The sequence below is a fragment of the Tenebrio molitor genome, chromosome 3, assembly GCF_963966145.1.
Source record: "Tenebrio molitor chromosome 3, icTenMoli1.1, whole genome shotgun sequence".
Lineage (NCBI taxonomy): Eukaryota > Metazoa > Arthropoda > Insecta > Coleoptera > Tenebrionidae > Tenebrio > Tenebrio molitor.
This window is the reverse complement of record NC_091048.1, coordinates 13,302,651-13,320,357: the sequence shown is the minus strand read 5'-3', so window position 1 is coordinate 13,320,357 and position 17,707 is coordinate 13,302,651. Positions and strand designations below refer to the sequence as shown.

Genomic DNA, 17,707 nt, shown 5'->3' with positions numbered 1-17,707 from the left:
ATCACAATTACAACATATCTATCTGCATATTTCCGGTGTAATCTTACAAAATCTGGATTGGTTACAGTTAAAGTTGATTTTGTGTCAGGAACGGCCACTGTTAGTGCAGAATTTTCAGCCGGTTTGAAATTTCCGCCAATTTCAAATGAGACAGCCGCATGAGGTTGAGAAGTCGATAAGAAAGATCCCCATTATCGATCTATCATCTATATAAAACATACACATGTGAATTAGGTTAATTTTGGTTAATTTTTCACCGATCAAAAAGGGAAATATCTCGTAACATTTCCTGAATGTCATCAAGAGACATTTTGGTTTAGTTATTTGTGTCTTTGCACGGCTCCTGATATTTCCACGATTAAAATAACCTAAAAAGGAGCAGATGATACAACCTAAAGTTGACTCAAGTTGCAAAAAACCACTTGTCATTTGCAACAGCTTTTTTTTTCATATTTTTGAACCAAATAAAGGCACAAAGGGACCAGAAAATCATAGTTTGGGTTGAATATTTTCCATATAAGTACAGTTTAAAAGTAATTTCAAATGACTAATGCCATAAAAATGCTGTTGCAAATGTAAAGTGGTTTTTTGCAACTTGAGTCAACTTTAGCATAACAGAACTTAACATTTACCTTCCACAATAAATAAATTCCAATAAATAGATAAGCCAGTACAACATTATCAGACACGGTTTTCACATTCTTCTTGTTACATCAGTCTCAAAGTCACTGTAACATTTTTCATGTTGCCGTTTCGATTTTTCAAGTTTCAAATGCGACACTGCACAATTTATAATATTTTTTTAACTCTGGATGAGTACGGTTGCCTTCAAAAAAAAACGGAAACTGTCAGAAAAAGTTCTGTCAGATTTTACTAAATTTTTATGGTTTGAAACGGCCTTTTAGAGTTTAGGTTAAAAAACTGCACTTATGTGTCAGAAATACTACTGTCAAACGGACACAAATTGACATAAATTGATTTCAATTCCCGTTTTTTTTGAAGCGAACTGTACACGGAACTGAAACATCGTAATTTTCTTCGGACATTTTTGCAATTTTTCTCAAAGTGAATTGTTTTATTTATGTTGTTTCCATAGCGACATGGCGACATGCAGGCCGACTTTATTTTTATTGACAATGAAGTAAATTTTACTTGTTCATTTTATAATTACAAATTTTCGGGTTGTACACAACCTTGGCTACGAAATCCTTTGACGATCTCGAAATTGTCTTGCCTCGGCCGCAAAGCGACCTTGGCGACAATTTTTCTCTCGATTCGTCAAAGTACGATTTCGCAGCCTTGCTATACAAATAACTATCTCTGATCGTTTTCCTGACCGAAGAATTTTTTTTTCTTGCTCGAAGAAATGTTTGCGTTTGATTGCTTAATAAAGCGGCAGAAGATGAAAATTTTATTTCACGGATCTTGTTTTCGGACGAATCAAGTTTTGGTCGGCAGGGATGTTTCAACCATCGAAATTTGCATGTCTGGTCGTACGATAATCCAAGGGCTACTTATCCGCGTGCATTTCAGCGTCGATTTTCCGTAAGTTTGTGGTCAGGACTAGTGGGAGATTCAGTGGTAAGTCAAGATTGTAAAAAATAAAGAAAGCGTGTTTAGGTATTCTTTATTTTCAGATCGGATCTTTTGAATTCCCTATGCGTTTAACAGGAGCAGTGTACGCAAACTTTTTAAACATGTGTTACCCGAGGGTCGTTTGGGTGCCTGGGTGGTCTAAAACCACCCCCGCTCGTTCTTTTGCCACATTTGGTCCAACTTTCTAAAAATAGTCGACGCCGACCGGAAACGGCACGGCGCTTCTTTACCTGCCCTTGGAAGAGAAGGTTGTTTCTTTAGTGCTCCTCTCCCTTAGACAAAAGACTGCCTGACGGTCCGGGTAAACCGGCTGGTGTACGAAACGGCCATCTTCTTCGACGGGGTGCATTTGCTACCCCGGCGTTAAAACGGCATCGGTCAACAAATCTCGACACCGGCCCCGAAGATGGACTCGACAGTTCGACCGCTCCAGAGGGCCGGTGGTAACACATGGAACTGGCTCATTTACTTGAAAATATTCCATTGATTTTTCTCGTAAATCAGTGGTTCCGACATGACGGGGTACCACCCCATTTCAGTCGCAATGTGCAAGGTATTTTGAATCGAATGTATCCTAATCCTTGGATCGGACGAGGTGGTCCACGCCACTGGCCTGCACAATCTCCGGATCTCAATCCTCTGGATTTTTTCTTATGGGGGTACATGAAAAACGTTGTTTACAACCGACCCATTCATAACGAGGAGGACCTTCGAAACAGATTACAAGAAGCTTTTGTAACAATTACACCTGAAATGGTCAGGGCCTCTAAATTAAACTTACTAGGGCGTGCACAAGTGTGTCTCGAAATGAATGGTGGACATTTTGAGCATCTGTTTTAATTCTTCTTTCTTTGAATTTTGTTTGTGTTTCACTTTGTTATTATTTGCTTTCGTTCTATTAAACTCGGTTCTTTTTAGAACCACCATTTGTTGTTTGCTTTACGACTTCCGCCCAATAATAAATTTGTATTAATAGTTGCGGTCTATACGAAGACAACTTTTATTAAATGTAATGACATTATTCTTAACCTAAATTTTTTGACAGTGCAATAATGTGCTAATTTGACAATAAACTACAGTCGACCAGATATTTTGAGTAGAATGATAATATTTTTGGAAACCAAGCAACGCCCTCATTCATTCTGTTCTTCTCTAGTTTTTCCGGGCTTGACTAACGGGATTGGTGGATTTGATATGCTTCTAACTCGATTAAAAAAGCAGATAAGTAAAAAGAATCAGTCTTTCCAGTAATGTTATTGCTGTCGGCACAAGTCAGTTTCCTCTGGGGCGTGAGTTGTGCCACTCCCTGTATTATGTTAACTATTTAAATTTGCTTAAATTAGCTTCACAAATTGTGTGAAAACCAGGTTGCCAACTCAAATCTAACTCTCAAACACTCCCCTAGGAACCACGATCGAGCCTACTTTCTCTTATATACTCGTGCCACTCTAGTAGGATCTAGTCCCACCTAAGTCCCACATAGTATATGATTAAATTGTGTATGTATAATAATGCTCATGAATCACGATGATCTGGCTACAAAGGTAAAATTTCTGAGTTCCCTAGACGAAGAATTATAAATTAGTGTAGGTTATGTCCGTAGAGTTATGTTTGAACGGAGCTTGTGATGCGATGAATTCACCAATTTGACAAGAAGAGATATCGAAGATTTAGGCTCTGCTATCGTAGTAAAAGTTCAGGATACAAAAAATTACAAATCACGATCATTCACCATTTTGGGAAAGTTTTATGAAGTACATCGGATAGATTGAATAGCATTGTAGACATTACTAATATTATCGAAACTTCAAGTACCAATAACAAGGGAAGTAAAAATTACTAGTGACTTAAAATTTGAAGATTGTAACTGCAGGAAAAGAAAAATAAATAAGTGAGTTTATGTTCGATTTTTTTTTTGTGATCCGCCTGAAGATAATAATAAAATAGTATATATCATTCAGAGTAGAAGGTCTTTTTGTGCCTCGCCCAGTTGTCGGCCTCAACTGCGTTTCGGTCTTCAATCTCGGGCTAGGCACAAAAAGACTCACTTCTACTCTTAATAATATAATATAAGAATGCCTGTAATAAATTTGATTTCCGGCCGAGAAATTAACGAATCCAAAATAACGAGAATTAAGTATAACGAATTAAAGTAAATTAATTAGCTGAGGCCAGTGCAAAGCCAAACAACAATATTAACTTAAACGAACAGGAATGGGTAAATGAATTACAAGTTAAAGTTTGCACAAACAAGGAATCAAATTATTTTATCTTACAGGTGGAGTTTTTGAGCCACCTTAGAACATTGTTTTCGGTGACGGAAGTCAAATTTTAATCACAAGTGAGATAAAGTACTCACTAGTGAGTTAATTTGACAGTTGCCATTTAACTTGACATAAATCACTCACAAGTGACTAAATTTGACAGCTGTCATTTTACTTGAATGAAACTGCATTTCTTGGATTTTTGCAATAGTTGCACCTGTAAGATAAAACGTCGTATATCAGACGTGATCGAAATGCCATTATGAAACTCGTGAGAAGTGTCCCACTCGTGCGCAAGCGCACTCGACGGTCAAAATTGTAACTCTTGTATAATGATGCATTTCTATCACTTATAATATACTATTGAAGAACTACGGTGTGAGATCCACCGGATTTATAAATTATAAAGGCGACAACTAAGGCATTTTCCTTTACAAATCTTTATTAGCTTGGTATTAGTAATTACAGATACGAACAGTGGCTCTCAAACAGTGGAAACAGAGTTTAGTCAGTTTAGTTCAGCATAATAAAAAAAGCAAATTGAGAAAAATGTCACTAAGAAAAGTTGTTCATTTAACCTAGCTGTGCATCTCAGAAAAGTTTGTTACCTTAAACACCAAACATCTTGTATACCGGGTGATTCAGATTGGTATTCGCGCCCCTATATCTTTTTTATTTTAAGAAAAAAGTATTGCAAACCATATATATTTGTAAATCGCTTATGAAACTACAATAGATGACGTTGTTAAATCTTCTCTACGATGATATATATCAAAGTTAAGACAGTCAACTTTTTTTTTTAAATACATAGTACATTATACATTTCTTAGTCTATTCTTCTAAAGCTTTTTTTTCTACATTTGAATGTGTAAAAAAGTTGACACTTGCAATAGGAAAAAATCGAGAAATATGATTTAATTTATTCGAAAGTGTTATTTTCTAAAAAGAACTAGTTAGCCATGGAGACAATTGAATTTTGACATTAATAGCGTCAATTATTAATGTACCTACATTTAAATAAATAGCTATGTTATAACCTAAATACATTTAAATAAATAACTATGAATTGAATGCATACACGATGAAAATATGTAGTTGAATTTTGATAGTGCATGAATGACATGATGAGTCTTGGGAATCGTATTCGAATTATTCGAATAAATAACGCTTTCGAATAAATTAAATCATATTTTATTATTTTTCTCGATTTTTTTCTGATGTAAGTGTCAACTTTTTTTACACATTCAAATGTAGAAAAAAAAGCTTTACAAGAATAGGCTAAGAAATGTATAGTGTACTATTTAAAAAAAATAGTCTTAACTTTGACATATGTCATCGTAGAGAAGATTTGACAACATCATCTATTGTAGTTTCACAAGCGATTTACAAATATATATGGTTTGCTATACTTTTTTCTTAAAACAAAAAAATGTAGGGCCGCGAATACCAAACTGAATCACCCGGTATACATAGTTAGTTCTGCGAGCCAAGTAGTCTCATGGCTTGGTTGCATTTTCTTCTCCACTCTGCTCTATTTCTTGTTTATTAGTAGTTAAGAGAGGCCGATCCTGGCTCACAAAAGCGCGCGAAAATTTGAAATGTGTGTAGACCTGTAAAAGTGGTGGCCGATCCTGGCTCACAAAAGCGCGCGAGAATATGAAATGTGTGTAGACCTGTAAAAGTGGTGGCCGTTCCTGGCTCATTCGATTGTGTCAGTGTTTGGATTGTGTTTTGACCTGAAAAATAGTTGTCCGTTTTTGGCTTACTTCCGGCGAGCCTGTAAAATGAAGGGTCGTCCGCGGCGCACGATGTTTGATTTCATCTTGTGAAATATAAGGTCGAAGTGAAGATTTTCATTATTTTAATTGATCATTCTTTATTGTTCAGTGTGATGGAAAATATTTTCCTTCTGGATTTTTAATTAAATCATGCATACTGCAAGCAATGCATCGAACTTGTTCTATGTCTGTGTCTGTATGAAAATGGAGTCTTTTGAAAACAACCCCTACTGGAGACCGCCTTACGCCGTCACCGTCGAAATTTTATTGGAACAAATTCCGTTTCTATTCGATAGAGTAAAGCGATTTTTAAAAGACCCTCAAAACGACGACTATGTCGCAGGCTTTGTGGAGTTTTATCGAAGTTACTACATCACTGAGTGCAACAGGGGTGAAAATACAGGGACTCAAACATTCGAAGAGACTGAAGGTGCGTTAACAACGGCTCTAGAACATCGCGATTATCAAAAAACTCGTAATTTCTCGTCGGCGATTTCCCACATCTTCCAGGACAGTCTCGTGGTGGAGCAACTCCAACATCAATTCACCCCCAGTTTGGCGAAAAAAATCGATGGATTAATAGGCAACGGAGTGTTTCGCAATGCCGGTTGTTACAGAACAACAGACGCAAAACCGTCTGGATATGATTATTTTTATCTCTCGCCGACAGAAATTGAATCTGAGATGGATAAGTTGTTCAGGACGGTAAATGAAAAGATGAGGGACGAGAATGCGAAATGGTACAACGTTGCTTCGAGATTTTTTATTCGGTTTTTGTGTATACATCCGTTTTCAAATGGCAATGGAAGGACGGCGAGGATTTTGTTGTCTGCGTTGCTCGTTAAACACGCGATAATTCCTGTTTCGTTCTTTAATGTTTTAGATGGGAATCAGTTGTATTTAGGTTGTATAGATGAAGCTCATTCTTTCGGAAATTTTAAGCTGTTTAATTCGTTTCTCATTGAAAGTGTGTTCAATAGTTTGTATCGTTTTGTAAGTTCATTAGATATATGTGAGAGTAATCTTTAGTTCAATAAATACTGTGCATTAATGGTAGAGCTTCTTTACTTTCCATTTTAAAAATCTTTTGAACTTAATAAATATATTTTCGATGGCCTGAGAAAATGGATGCTCACTCATAGTACATAGTATAAGCGTTCGGGATTCCTCATGAATGTTCGGGTTTTTCGGAAAAGTGAGAGTGGGGAGAGAAGTGTTATATATTTGAGGTTTTGTTATGAGTTCATTTAGTATATCCTAGACTCACAATCGTTTCATTTTAAACAGTAATATAAATTGCAAAACATAAAATGAGTTCTTTCTTTTCACAGTTGAACGAATCATCATATCTGGTTTCTTATGTGAGTGTTAAAACGTTGAAGTGAACGAAAAAAATAAAATAATTTCTTTCAATAAAGTCAACACAAAATTTGGTGAAAAAGTGGTTGTGGAGTGTGACAATTTTAAAACTCTTCTTCCGGAACGGTATACAGAAAAATTTTCTGAAGAGCACATCAAGGACATCAACCAGCAACTTACGATTGGGAAACTTGTCTATCTGGTGAACCGAGGAGCAGTGGGAAAAACAACAAATTTAGAATTTCTGGAAGAATGAAGCGCAAAGAAAAGTTAAATGCGGTGTATAAACACAAACTATCTTTATATTTAAAATCATTGAACGAATTGTCTAGTTTGATAAATATGTATGAAATGAGAAAAACCATGGAAAATTTAAAATTAAACTAATGAATAAAATATGTTCTTCATTTATGTATCATTTTGTGTATGAATAAAAGTATAAAATGTGATTTAAGTGTTTTAATAATGATCGGTTGGTCATAGAAACAACATGCCTGTGATTGCGAAATTTACATGTCCGAAGTGTAGAGGAGAAACTGACATAGAGGGAGTTCGATGCATTGCTTGTAGCATGCATGATTTAATCAAAAGTCAAGGAGGAAAATATTTTCCATCACACTATAACATAAAGAATAAAGAATGATCAAGAAAATAAAAAATAAAAATTGTAGTCTATTTTAATTATTATATTATAAATTGTTCGGTTGGGAACAATCAATTTTCATATTGAAAAGAAATATTGTGTGAGTATGCTCATTAAAATTTGGGTGTACAACAAACCGCTATATCCATTGAGAAGGTAATGAAGAAACAAGTATGATTTAACAAGGTTGTTACCATATATTGTTTAAACGATAAAGATGAATGTCGTAAATCTGATTGGGAAATTTATGCCAGAAATCGAATGTGGTTTGGAAGAAGAATTGCAAGAATAGAAGTGATTTTAAAATCAGTGTTTGAAAAAAAATTGTTTGAGATAAAAATGTAAACTCTATAGATGCACTTGCTGCAATAATATTAAATTGTGAAGTATTTTTGTGTGCACGATACCAAAAGACATCGATTCATGTTATGTAAAACTTGCCGAAAATAGAAATCAAACCATGTAAGTTTGGAATATTTGGATTTATTTACAAAAAACAAAACATAATATGTAATAATAAAAATAATACAACATTACAATACTATGCTATCTACTATGCACTACACAAATTACTTACTTATTCTAAACTAATATCTAATTTTTCACTTAGTTGTCTCCATCCGTTAATCTGCTTCATTACTTTGTCTCTTTTTACTTTAATAATTTTTTCCCGTTTTTTCATTTCAACAATCTGCAACAATTCTTTGTCGTACTTCGCTTTTTCAGCTAATTTTCTTTATAACTCCGCACCAACTGTCTTTGCCAGTGTTCCTTGACGATTTTTATGTCACTATCACTATCACTATCTCTCGCTCCTTTGTAATGTTTTTTGACGTTTGCCCAAATCTTTCCTCTTCCAAGACCTTTTCCAGATGCTGGACGTAACGATGATGATGATGTTCCCGGCTTCACCTCGAAGTCATCATCATCGTTGTCACTCACAATTGTGTGAGCAGGTGACACCAGCTCACAGAATCGACCAAAGGAAATCTGAAAATTTCACAAAAAAATTATTAGATAAACTTAAAAATTATAGAAAAAAAGATAAATTCACACTTACATCCTAACCCAGAATTGAGGGCGACAGCTCCAAATTCATCTTTTCTAAGGAAGTTGTTGAGGCGGCGTTTGATGTGGAAGGCTACAGAATGGATATAACATTTTGTCATTATTGAAAACGAAAGAAATAAATATAAACAGATCTTACCGGAGGAACAACCGTTACATCAATTATATTCACTCTTGATTCGCACTGTTTTTTTAACGATAAATTATTGTTCTTGGGCATCTTGTTAAGAAAAACTGGATTAAAAAATAAATGCAAAGTATAAATAAGAAAAATAATGCATACTGTAACTTTTCGACCTCCTTGACTTTTCCTCGATGATTTTTTTTTTCCTCATTTGGTGTATTGTTGGTTGCCGCATTCCCTCGGATGAAATTTTGCGGAAAAATACGAAACAAAAATAATGAGAAAAGAAATATTTATGGATCCTACGTTGTGTTTTATTTTTCATTTGGTTTAATTAGGCTCTAACGAGAGGCTGTACCTTTGGAAAGTTTTCAAAGATGAAATTAAAACGATTGCGCACACTTCACTTAAATTTTATTTAACAAATAATCGAGTGTGGTGGAGTTTGGTCCCAACAAATGATAGAAATAAATAAATGAATTTAATAACAGAATTTGGTGGAAATTTGACCCAATGAGATTTGACTCGCGCCCTTCGAATTGAGATCTGACTCATGAATAAATGACTAAGCTGGGCAAATAAAGGAGTTTATGGCGCGAACAGCATTATACGAGTTTGAGAGGCGAATTATGTGATCCGATTTAGATTTGACTTGTTTCCCCAATTAAATTGAACCCGACGCGATGCCTTGGAATCTCATAGATCACCCCGGTCTACTCCGGTGGTCGAAAATAAAAGGGAAAAAAGGTTCTAACAGGGCCAAAGGGTACCTCTCTTCACCTGTCAGCTGGCCTAGTTTGGTCGCTGGCCCCCTTGGGGGTGACGCGTTTAATTTTGTGCTCTTACGCCGGACCACAGCTTATCGAGTGCGACGGACACTGGCGGTAGCTTCCCGAACTCGAGAATCCAAGACATAAATAATGAATGGAAATGTTTTATAATAATTGCATACTGGTTCCCCTTGACAAGAGCACGTTTCCCCAATCGGTAAATGCACGAAGATCACATACTTCGTGATAAAGAAATTAATATAAGATTCTAAAGAGTCACGTGGTCATCAAAAGCTCAAAGAAAATAATATAATCTTTACTTTAGAACGATAAAGAACTAAATGCTGTTTGACTAATTAAATCGCGACTACAAATAATGTACAAGAATTAGAGAAATCATTTACCTTGTGAATGTAAAGAACGTGGTCACAAAATGGCGGCTGGAAGTACTGAACGTACCCCCGGCTACTTTGGAGATCAAACCCCGAGTGAATCAAAAAAGCCTTGTTTCCCGTCCCGCCATCGGTTTTATCATTTCTGGCGCACCCCACTTTCGCAACCCCTACTTAACTAAAGTGACCAATCAGCTTGGTTCTACTTTACGCCGACCGCGACACCCTTTCGATACCTCTAGAACTTTTGAAATTACAGTTTCCGTTTTCCACCATTAATTTAAATGTTTAAGTTTAGACTTTTGTTAGGACCAGACCGAATGTACATAATTTGCTGTTGAATTAGAACTCTGAAAAAGAACACTAAATTACTGACTCTATACAATAATAAACCTTAACATCAAGAAACAAACACAATTAAAAATGGAACAAATAGAATTAAACAGGAACACTGAATTACCGACTCTATACAGTAATAAAAATCAGCACCAAGAATTAAACAGAATTAAAATAAAACAAACAGAATTAAAATGAAACAAACATAATAAACATGAAACAGAATTAAAATAGAACAAATTAACCTTATTTTGAAACCTAAATTGGGCTTGAAACGCTGTTACGTAATTGTCATGTCATGCAACTAAATTCCGTTGCTATTCTGCTACTTCTAAAAATTGTTCTACATTGGTTTGATTCCCCAAAACCGTTCTAATTAATAATTACTTGGTAAATTTCATTCTCTCTCTCTCTCACTCACACGTCTGATTTCTACGACTACCTGGCTTTACCGTTACCCGGTCCTCTGTGTTTTCTACCGACTCCCTTTCTACTTTGCTTTGTTACTTTTCTAACTAAAAGTGCAAACGGTTCTAGTTATTTTCTAGGATAAAGCGCTCTGTTTTTAATTTGCAATTCTCGCCCTTTAATTACAAATATGCCACAAATTTGAGAATGCTAAAAAAAGTAAATTAACCTAATGAACATTGATTTTGTTGTTCTCTCAATTTGAAACCTGCTAACATCAAATTCATTAATTCAATTATCCCCTGATTTTAACTGGACTCCCCAAATTGTCGAACGAGTAAATTTTGCAATGTTTCTTTTCCCATAAAAACTGTTATCTTTGTGTTGTGTTCGGACAGGACGTGTACCTGCATTTTCAAAGAAAGGTTGGCAGATTTCACTTGAGGAATGTGGTGCCGACACGGCTTCAATAAAATTTACAACTGACCAGCATTTCCGTCGCAAATGAACGGTATTTAAAATATTTCGTTGAAATTATTTTAAAATTAAAATTCCTAATTTATCGAACCTATTCGGACCGTTACAATACGTTGCAAAAGACCCTTCTTTCATGCGACAGCGGATAGGGCAATTTTTTTGAAAGAAAGGTGGGGATAGATTCTTCTCCCTCCCACTTTTCGGAGACAAAAAGTAGAAGGGATAATGTGGTGGGGAAAATCAAATTCTTATATAATAATAAAAGCTTTACAGAAGTCACTTTTATTCATCAATCATCTACCATAACATACATCCTTACAAAAATGTGTGATTACGAAGAACAAGTGGTGCAGTGCCCGTACAATAAATTTCACATGTGCTTGTTAGAGCGAATGAATATTAAACATCAGCAACGGCTCCAACAACAAAAACCCCAACAAGACCTATGGCATCCACAACAAACTGATGTCGCAGAGGAGTCGTGGGACAACGGCAATTATCCCACTTACGTTCCCAAAAAAAGAACATATGGGAGACAACAACAATCCCAACTGCAGTCGGAGGTAGAAGAAGAGTCGTGGAACAAGGATGACTATCCTACACAGCAACAACAATCTGAGGTACAAGAGGAATCTTGGGACAAGGATGATTATCCTACGCAGCAACAACAATCTGAGGTACAAGAGGAATCTTGGGACAAGGATGACTATCCTACACAGCAACAACAATCTGAGGTACAAGAGGAATCTTGGGACAAGGATGACTACCCTACACAACAACAATAACAACAATCTCAACCGCAAACTGAGGTAGAAGACGACTCGTGGGACATGGATAACTACCCTACATATGTGTCGCATAATCATTATAGGAATAGTTTTTAGTATGTAGTAATATGTTTGGTGAATAAAGGAATATTATCCATATTTGATTTCTAATAAATTTACACCTTCCCCAATTAGTAATTAGTATTAGTTCGATAAAAAAAACCTGACAATTTGAGTCCAATTTGACCAAAAACCCCGCAACATGTGAAGAGGGGAGGGCTCAAAATTCACTTTTTTTTTCTAAGTCCGAGGGTCAGAATTCGACCTTGGGACATATATCTCCGTACAGGGGGTGCCCAAATCTTTCTTCCCTTAGTTTTTGGTCGGACGGAAATGAAGATGAATTCTCACTTTCGATGCCTTAAATTTCAAAATATTGAATGTTGCTTTCGGCTGCGGAAAGTCTGTGCAGGTAACATTCTATTTTGCTCTTTCCCACTTTGACAGGTTCAAAATCTGAAATTTTGATCGCTGGAAACCTGTCTTTCGTCAGTTGGATATTCGTCAAGTTACGCCGCCCTATTCGGCGTCTCGATTCCTATATGTGGAAATTTTTTCAGATTTTTTTCTCTGAAAATAAGTTAGGGGTAGGTTTTTCAAAGTGATCCTAGCTACCCCGAGTTACATATCAAACTTCATTCCTCGAACTGAGAAATTTAAGGGGATGAAATTTTTTTATTATTTTCTTTACCGTTTAAAACTTAGTGAAAAATGGTGGCAAAATTGCTTCGCAAGTCGCGATAGCGCATTTCGACTTATGTCATCCGATGCACTTTTTGAAGGCGCACATTTTCCGTCATAATTCAAAATTCGATTGGACCTACCGTTTCCGAGATAATGACATTTTAAATTTTTACAAAAAAAAAAATCTTAGTTTTTTGCATCCTCGGATTCTCCCTAAAAAACAAAACCTTAACTGTACTGAAACGAATTTTCTTAATGTGTATGGTTCCAAAGATAATTGAGTTTTCGTAAAAGTGACATTTCTCCTGAAATAAGAGGGACAAATTTTCTTTTTTATATGCCCTCGGCTCCAACCTCGAAAAAGGAATTTTTATTGTAGTATATTGAATTTTCCTAATGTGCATGGTTCCCAAGATAATTGACTTTTCGTTATATATAATTTTTTCCTACGAGTACATTGTATGGGTCCTCAGTAAGTTAAGATTTTCCTAGGGTGAGCTTACTCAGTAACTTTTATCACTCCTTCTTTTGTTGGGATTGGTTGAGGGTTCGTAGATCATCGCAAACATTCATATAGGGTGAACACCTACAAGTGTTAAGAGTGATGTACTCGTATATATGTAGTCACACACACACAATTTAGCTATTATTTCCATTGTTTCCGTTTCATGCATTAATTAAGAACGAAATTTTTTTTTTACAGAATGGACAGTGTCACATGTTTGTGCAAGCGTTCTGTGAAAGTGATACGCACTTACATAAGTAAAATAAAATCATAGCCAGTTTGTCGCATCTAAAATATTATCGATTGAAAATCAAACAAATTAAGAAATCGTTAATAAAGTCAGGTGAAGGTGTATCGACATGTGTAAAAAGACAAGTGTGCAATGTAAAATGGAAAGATATTGAGTCATCTTTTAACAACAGAATTCGTACTGGTTTTATATCAACAGTAAACATAAAGGATCCTTTAATATTTTTGAAGAAATCGTATACATGTTTTCTGATAAAAATTAAGAAAATTCTTCAAGAATCTATGATCAAATGTAATGTAATTTTATCTGCAAATTTTATAAAACCTCAAACAGGGGAAGTTGATTTAAAAAGTTTTAGCACTAAAAACTCCCCTCTCGATTCTACTACTGATCTAAAGCGATGGTATCAAAATAACGTAACGGATAAACTCATGACAAAATTGGAAGAATTTGCTGAAAAAGATTCAGGATGGGCTTTGCATGAACTCTTGGGTTTGAAAGTCAATATTAACAAATATGATCCACTTAAAATAGGCTATTCTTCTTTTGTCTCAGTTCCGAATTATATAAAGAAAAAGCATGCAGTCATCAATGTTTGCAATGAGGATAAATATTGTTTTCTTTGGGCAGTAGTATCAGCCTTATATCCGGCTAATAAAAATGCTAATAGAAAGTCCTCGTATCCTCACTTTAAAGATGTCTTGATATATGTTGATGACCTACAGTTTCCCATTACAATAATAGTATATTAAAGTATGTGTGGATAACAAGGTCTTTAAAACACGCACGAGCCAAAAAAGTCTTGGGTATTTACGGACGAAGATTTACGAAAATTTTTCATTAATGCTCCTGACGCTAGCTTCTTGTTTTTAAAGGTATGTGTATGAATTTTCTCTAAAAAAAAGTCAGATAATGCTTTCAATTTTCAGGTTGTCACCATTTGTGGAATTTTTGGTTCGTGTAGGAGACAAGAAATGTGTGATTTGCGAATGTCTGATGTTAAAGAAGAAGGTTCTATGTTGGTGGTCAACATTCGTCCGTTAAAAACGGACAAAGGCCGGAAATTCGTTATTGTAGATGATGACGGTGGCATACCATACGTTCAGTTGTTTAAAAAGTATCTTTCTCTTCACCCAAGCAATGTTAACACCGACAGAGTATTTTTAAAATATGAATCTGGCAGATGTATTCGCCAAGTTGTAGAAATTAATACTTCCGGAAAATGTCCCTCTCTACTCGTAGTAGCGCGTTTCTTAAAGCTGCCAGACCCTGACAAATACACTGGTCATGCATTTAGGTAGTTTACAGTCATTCTATAAATAAATTAAAGATTAACAATGGTATTTTTTCAGGCGGACGTCTGCTACAATTATGGCAAATGGCGGAATGGAAATAGATAAACTTAAGCGTCAAGTTGGTTGGAAGTCTTCTACAGTAGCAGCGAGTTATATTGAAGAATCCATCACAAACAGGACGAAGGTATCAAAACTCATCGCTGGAATGGTCAGTAGTGAAAATACTAGTGTCTCAGTTGCTGCTAAGGGGGAAATAAACTACGTGTCTAGACCATCTACATCACATAATGTTACTGAAAGCCAGAAGACAAAATCTGGAGCTAATCAGATTCAGATATCTAATAATAAAAATTGTACCTTGAATTTCTACCTTAATTAGTTATGTTGTTATTTCAATAATTTATTTTCAATAAAGATAGCGATGAAGTTATAATGTTACCTATATACCTTGTTTCTTTGACAACCTTTAAAGCTAGGCGTGCTTGAATCGCCTGTTTTAGCACGCTCAGGCGTGCTTAAAACGGCGATTCTGATGCAGGTACAATAAAAAAGATATTAGAAAATTTGAAAAACTTAACAAATTAATTATCAATCTTTATTGCATAGAAAACAAAAAAGTTTTACCTTGCTCTCTTAGTTCCAATGTTGAAAGGAATGCTAAGACAATTAATTTGCTTATGTTACCGTTAAAATGTAACTCGAATACATATAGTTTGTCCGATACGGAACTACTATTTCATTTCACGTGGATAAAAAATATGTCGGCGCTATTGTCGAAACAGTTATCGGCACGTGGTCACAAAACATACAGGTGTCCCAGAACTGGCTCCCCAGAGAAAACAGGCATGTGCCGACAACAAAAGAGACCCCAAATTGACTAAAATAAATTTTGTGCTAGCTCAAATTACCGAGTTATAAAGTTTTTAATTTTACCAATCCCGGAAGCTCGTCCTCAGGTGTTACTAAAAAATCCGATCGGTTGCTAAACAACAACAAAAAATCTCTGATATCGCACAAATCAATAAAATGTTTGGGCAACTGGAATTTTGACGTTTTCCGATATAAACATTCGTTGACGTTTATCTGTCATCAACATCAAGACTTGACAATTGCAAAATTCGAAATAAAACAATAAAAATGGCGATTCTGAAAAGAACCATTTATTTAAATAGGTAACAATGTTAAAGCAGATGTTCGAAATGACCACCATTCATTTGTATGCACAATTGTGCTCTACGTAACAAACTTCTTGTATAATCTGTTTCAAAATCAAAAATCCACCACCTGTTGAATTATGTTGGCAGAAAAAAAGAAATCCCTAGAAAAAGTTTAATTTTTTGGGTTGGCCCAACCTCCCGCCAAAATTTAACTGACAACTGTTGAGTTTACTTACGTAAAACAAAATAATTATTATGTACAAAAGGTAGTAGCTACCATATCATACCTTTTGAGTGGAATAATAAAATGAGAATAAAAAAACATGATGAACTACGACCAAAACGATTGTCAACAGTTTTCTTTTATAACCCCACTTTTTTCTGACATTTGCAGACACACTAAAAAACAAAAGTTGGCGACGTTGTCGGTTGTATTTTCGAGGTAGAATGCAATGTTGGTGGATTTTTGATTTTGAAACAGATTATAGTAGCGTTAGTTATCATTTCTTCAGTAACTGAAACAAAGCCTCCTGAATTCGAAATCTCAGATCAGCCTCTGAATTTATGGGCCGCCGATAAATGATTTAGATCTGGAAACCTGGCAGGCCAATGATGCGGTCCTCCTCGACCGATCCAGCGCTGTGGATATTGGTTATCCAAAATTTCCCGAACGTTTCTGCTAAAATGTTGGAACCAGTCATTTATGCGATAAGCAAGAGATACAATTTCAAGTAAATCAGGTAGCTCCGTGCCAATGAACTGAGCATATCTTGCCCCCGTTAATCTTGCGGGGAATTGAAACGGTCCGATCTAGAGCCGGGGATTCGGAATTTTAACAAATGGAAGGATCCACCACGCTTATACTTGCCAAACGATCGCCTTATAGCCCAGTCCACAAATTAACAGAAAACCTATGTTGAAAACTTCTGGGAAATAATTCTCTTGGATTTTCCTCTGCCCAGATATGAAGGTTGTGATAATTGGAACAACCTTACCGGCAAAATAGCGACTCATCAGAAAACAGTATCCGTGACAAGAAGTGTGGAGCATCGTTTTGGTTTATTAACCATAGATAAAACTCTCGCCTCATTGGATAATCCTCTGGCAGAAGATGTTGTACTCCTGTATAGTGGTACGGATGCCTCCTATTATCAGCTGGAACTCTCTACACCGAACTCTTGGATAAACCCATTTCACGAGAAACTGTTCGAATACTCCGGGTGCCGTCTTCCTCAAAGACATTCAATACGGCTTCCTCGTGTTCGACAGTCCTTACATTTCTTGGAGTACCCCCAACTTCTTCTTCGAACTGGCTGCATCTGACCCGTTTCTCGACCCCGAGCGATTAATTTCAGGATTGTTTTATGATCCGGATGACTTTGTCTTTGTGGAAATTGTTCACGGTACAACCTTACTGTTTCACGTGCATTGTTCCCACATCGTGCAAAAGTAAGAATCATATCTACGTACTCAGAGGAAGAATACATGTTAAATGATACACTTGAATTAAATATCGCAGCGAAATTGTATAACAAATGTCAAACTGACGTAAACAATCATTCTAATAAATGTAGTGGACCAAATCTAATGGACGGAATTATAGAGATTTACGGATAAAAAGGAAACCTAGGCAAGGCAAAATTGCGATTATTCCACCTTAATGATGCTCAACTCTCATTGGTCAACTATGGAATGTCTTTTCTCGGTTATCATTTGAGATAGGACTTTTTTTCTTCAAAGTACACGTTAATATATTCGCCCTAAGGCTCCCTTT

General features: G+C 35.8%; 1 long non-coding RNA gene across 1 annotated transcript; it reads left to right on the top strand.

Annotated features, from left to right (window-relative positions):
• Nucleotides 1–14,033: 14,033 nt before the first annotated feature.
• On the top strand, nucleotides 14,034–15,263 carry LOC138126864 (uncharacterized). The gene is made up of 3 exons (XR_011157991.1): nucleotides 14,034–14,356; nucleotides 14,411–14,778; nucleotides 14,834–15,263. It is a non-coding gene; the product is annotated as an uncharacterized lncRNA (long non-coding RNA).
• The last annotated feature ends 2,444 nt before the right edge of the window (nucleotides 15,264–17,707 follow it).